The sequence below is a fragment of the Vipera berus genome, assembly GCF_964194415.1.
Source record: "Vipera berus genome assembly, chromosome: Z".
Taxonomy (NCBI): Eukaryota; Metazoa; Chordata; class Lepidosauria; order Squamata; family Viperidae; genus Vipera; species Vipera berus.
This window is the reverse complement of record NC_138205.1, coordinates 15,045,256-15,050,861: the sequence shown is the minus strand read 5'-3', so window position 1 is coordinate 15,050,861 and position 5,606 is coordinate 15,045,256.

Sequence of the window (5,606 nt, the reverse complement as noted above, 5' to 3'; positions counted from 1 at the left end):
CGTGGCAAAAAAAAAAAGTCGTTAAATGGAGCAAAACTCACTTAACAAATTTCTCACTTAACAACATAAATTTGGGGGCTCGGTTATGGTTGCAAATTGAGGAGGACTACCTGTATTCAGAACCTTATAAAGAATGTGAGAATAAAGCAGATGAATTAACTGCTTTGTTAAGTCTAAAACCCGCACATCCCTTTTAGCAGGAGAATCAAAGCCAGCCTGACTCAGCCTTGTTGCCTAAACTGCGTTGCGATAGGCAGTTCAGAGGTTGGCCTGCGACATCAAAGTTCAGAGGATGCTGAAAAGGTCACTGGATAGAGTGGAGAGACAAGTTAGACAAGGAAACTCAGATCATTTCAGTAAAAGTAACTAAGACAACGATACAGACTTTGGGAAATAAAAACAACAAATCTGACTATCGTATAAATCAATAATCAGAAACGGGACACATATTGACTGGAGGTAAGGGGAGGAATTCACTAAACTTGATCCAACTAAGCAAAAACTTTAAAAAATCTTGAGGTCCATGGAGTGATGCCCACAAAAACCTAATTTCAAAGAAAAGCCCTTTTAGAAAAAGCCTGATGATCTAATTTATTCGGCAAAGGGATGAAAATAAAGCGAGCAGCCATATTGCACTGATGCGGTTATACAGGTAGTCCTCATTTAGCCACTGCCTCACTTAGCAACCGTTCACAGTGATGAAAAAGTAACTTTGAGATCAACCCTCACATTTATGACCTTCACAGGTCCGTAAAGCAAAGGAAAGCTGAAGTAAGACCATAATCTCTGTTGCCGTTTCACTTAGCAACCACTTCACTTAACGACTGACTTGCCAGTCCCAACTGTGTTCGCTACACAAAGACACCTGTACATTACTGCATGGCTGTTTTTTATTTCATTTTTTATTTATTTTAATCCCATTTATATCCCGCCCTTCTCCGAAGACTCAGGGCGGCTTACAATTTAAGCACAAACCAATGTGCTTAGCAATAGCCTTCATTCTATGTATATGCCTGCTTATTGGGGCTTATTAGGGCCCCCCCAAGCCGCATTATTACAAAGTCATCTTATTGCCCCCAACAATCTGGGTCCTCATTTTACCTACCTTGGAAGGATGGAAGGCTGAGTCAACCTTGAGCCTGGTGGGACTCGAACCTGCACTAATTGCAGGCAGCTGGTGTTACTTAAGGAGGCATTAGCCCACTGCTACACCAAGGCTCCTGATTACATTTGTATACTGCATCTCAGAAAGCTTAGAATGGGTGGTGAATCTAATGGAGGCAGGTCTGCTTGCCATGCTGCTAGATCAGCCAAATTGCTTTGCTTCTCAGAAAAGACATGTACTGGTCCACCCAAATTAATCCCTTAATTCTGTCCAATGTGCAGCAACCAAGATGACTCCTCCATACCTGTGGCTATTTGACTTTTCCCCTCTTCTTTCATTCGTCCTCTTTTGAAGCCCGGTCTCCCTTGCCAAAGGCCAATAGGTGCTAATTAAGGAAGGTATGTCCCAGGTGAGAGCTGCCAAACAGCCTGCCAGCTGGAGAAGAACAGAGGCTGGCAAGGCTGATGCTTGGTACTAGCTGGCAATATCCTGAGACACGCCCTGTTCCACCTACCAATGAATTTCTCAGCCACCCACAGGGCATCCCGGGGGTTGTTAGAGCAAAAACTAGTCCTGAATGACAGCTTGATTTGCTCTCCTGCATGGAGGGCACCCCCAAATCAAGGAGATTTTTTGCAAAAGCGGGTCTTGCCTACACAAACCAAACCACAACAGCTTTGCCCCACGCCTTTTAGATTTATGAGTGCGAAGGAAAAAAAAAGCAGCAGCTGCTTATCATCAGAAAGATAAGGGGGGAAAAGTCAGCCTCTCCCACCATATCAGGTGCTTATATCGCCTCTCTTTTAAGTCTTCCCCAAGCCCAAGTTACCTGCAGCTTCATGTCACTAGTATAAGCTATTTGTAGGTGGAAGTAAAGAACCAGATGCTTTTTCTATGGTTCATCCTAAGGACAAAGCTTTAGAAAGTACCTCTGCATCACAAGACTTCAGTTTATAGTTGCATTGCTCATCCCAACATTCCCTTTCATGGTTTTATCCCAACACTGTAAACTTATATATCTAGGGACCACTACAGTGGCCTTCTTTTTCTAGGGTTAGAGTCCCTTCTCTGATGGCAAAGCTGGCTGCTTCTTCAAAAGAAGCAACAGACAATAACAAATGCTCCAAATGGTCCTCGATGAAAAATCGTGTTTATTTCCTGTGGTACGATAAGGTTAATGTGGATTTTAAAAATCATTACATTAGGCGTGCCTTAAGGAGAATATGAAATAGATACAACTCAGTATCCAAAAACAACTGTGTGGCTGTCAGCACAAGAGGCATTTTATAGAAGAGACATAATAGCAAACATAAATAGGTAACTTGTGAGATATCAGAATTTGGTCAAGGGGAATCTAAAATGAAATCATGGGAAGAACTGAGGGCAGAGGGATATAGCTGTCAATGGTTCTCTTATTTATTTATTTTGTTATTATCAGAAAGATTTAAAGTAGACAAAACAAGTTTATGGGTCTGAAGTTTCTAAAACTGAGTTTGAAAGAGAATTGTGTACAAATTCTATGTAGTTACTAAAATGTATAAACTTCTATTGAAGTTTGAAACAGAAGAAGAAGCGAAAGAGTGTATGGTAAAGTGGGCTAAACATTTGGATTGTAATATGTAAGTGGAACAAAGGGAAATATGTGGTAGAAAGTATTGAAATTATGTTAAAGAGAATTTTTATGAAATGATGTACTGTTGATACATGTCACCAGAGAAATTGTTTAGAATGTATGAAGGCACTTTCAGATTCTTCACTGGAAATGGGAACAACAAGAAGGGGCATTTTATTGTGTTTGGTGGACGTTGTTTTTTTTTTTTAAAAAAACTAGAAAATTCTGAATTCAAATACATACACCACTTCCAAGGATTTGCACTGATAATGTTACCTAGTTTGGTAATGAAGCGTCTTCAAGAAAACCACCAAGCTCAGGAATGGTTAGGGTCAGTGGTGGGATTCAGCCAGTTCACACCAATTCGGCAGAGGTAAAGGTAAAGGTAAAGGTTCCCCCACACATGCGTGCTAGTCGTTTCCGACTCTAGGGGCCGGTGCTCATCTCCGTTTCAAAGCCGAAGAGCCAGCGCTTGTCCGAGGACGTCTCCATGGTCATGTGGCCGGCATGACTAGACGCCAAAGGCGCACGGAACGCTGTTACCTTCCCACCGTAGTGGTCCCTATTTTTCTACTTGCATTTTTACGTGCTTTCGAACTACTAGGTTGGCAGAAGCTGGGACGAGTAACTAATTTTTTGTTGCCCAGGCCCAGAATGGACTTCCGGAAGCAGCATCCACAGAGAGAACCGGTTGTTCACCTATTTGAATCCACCACTGGTTAGGGTCAAAGATCACCAAGGACCCCACAATTCAACCTTGAGCAACAAATATTCTCCTCTATTGGGAGCTGGTGTTACCCAAGAATGCTAGATTTCACTTCTGCCCATCCTGGATCTCCCAGCAATCTGAACTGAACAATCCCTAATTGTGAGGGGAGAGTGTGTGTGTGTGTGGGGGGGGGAAATAAAATTTTCTTCTATCTTTTCTCTACACCATTTGTAATTTTATATATTTCTGTCATGTCCAATCTTCCACATTTGCAAAATTTGCAACTGTCTATGGAGATTCTCAGTCACCCAGATCGTGGCTGTCACAAAGGGGCTTTTTCAAAAGGCAACTAGACTTACTTTGTTTTTGCTTGAAGACGTTTTGCTTCTCATCCAAGAACTGAAAGTCTAAGAACAGAACTGAAAAAGCTTCTTGGATGAGAAGCAAAATGTCTTCAAGAAAAAATAATGGCAGTCCAGTTGCCTTTTGAAAAAGCACCTTTGGGACAAGCTTTGTAACGTTTCCCGGCAGGGACATTGTTCTACTGATTATTTTATTTGCCCTTTTTGTATTTTTGTCCACCATTTTTAATCCTATTATTTTGGAGCTGTAATACCAGCTCTATGCACAGTATTCCAGATAAGGCTGCACCAGAGGCTTATGCTTCCATATTATTATTATTATTATTATTATTATTATTATTATTATTATTATTATTATTATTATTATTATTATTATTATTATTATTATTATTATTATTATTATTATTATTATTATTATTATTATTATTATTATTATTATTATTTTGCAAATCTAGAGAGATCCCTAAGACCACTACAACAGTCTTTGGCAGCATATGGGCAAGCTGTGGCCATCCGATTTGTGATAATATTGTTTTAACTTCAACAAAATTAAACAAAGACATGCAAGTCTCTCATAGGCTTAATGCAAGTATGTTGGGTTTTAAACCTACCAACTCCGCTCCTATACAGTGAAAAAGGCATGTTGCTCACATCATCAAATGACATTTTGCCCCCCCCCATTCAAGGTATAAAAGCCCTTTTCTAGTGTCAGCTTTATTTTCAATCCTTTTTCTTTCTTTCTTTTTCACGTCTGTGATGTCAAATACCAACACATACACTCTCATTTTATGTGTTAGAATTTCCATCCGCAACGTGCAAGACTTTGGACTTGGACTGAATGACAGTCATGGTTTTAAAAGTCTTTTTTTTGGGGGGGGGTATCACTTCTCAATCCCTTTTTTCTTTTGCTCCTTTAAATCATTGAATGTTATGGGAAATTTGGGTCGTATGCAAATTGGGTTGCTTTGTTGCTCCCCACAAAGTCCTGATCCTTCATAAGCAAGTTAAAAAGCACCGGGATCTACTGAAGCCTTCACAAGATGTTCCTTCTTAACTCTTTGCATTGTGAGATTTGTTCCTTGGTTCCTTCCTGCCAAGCCTTCAGATATTCCGAGGCAGGATTTATATTATCACATCTAACCACAGTATAAACGAGGGAGGTTTTTAAACTTGCTTCATATTTTGCAAATGAAGGTACCTAATCCTGCGTGTTCTTACCAATGCTTGAACTTGGTTTGCCTTCAAAAAAAAATAACAATCACGTTCTCTGAATTGTACAATGCAAGTTTGCTAGTTTGAAAAAAAACAACAACCCAGCTATCTTAGAGATATGCCCTCGCAGAAATGCATATGCTCCTGAAAATAATATATAGAAAGGCATACATTTCACATTAATTTGGAAAAAAAAACAACAACTCCAAATGGTATGTAATGCAATGGGAAAAACTAAAGCTATGTGTGGGATAAAAGGAGTAGCTGGAAGAAACTTAATCTGCTTATTGGCATGCTTATTAAAACTTGGATGAATCCATGGGCTTCGTCACACACTAACAGAATAACAGAATTGGAAAGGAACTTGGCCCAATCCCGACCAATCTCTTCTTAAAAACCTCCAGTGTTGAGGCACCCATAACGTCTGAAGGCAAGCCGTTCCACCCATTAATTGTTCTAATTGTGAGGAAGTTGCTCCTTATTTCTAGATTAGATTTCTCCTTGATTAGTTTCCATCCATTGCTTCTTGTTCTGCTTTCAGGTGCTTTGGAGAATAGGTTGACCCCTTCTTCTTTGTGGCAGCGCCTCATATATTGGAACAGTGCT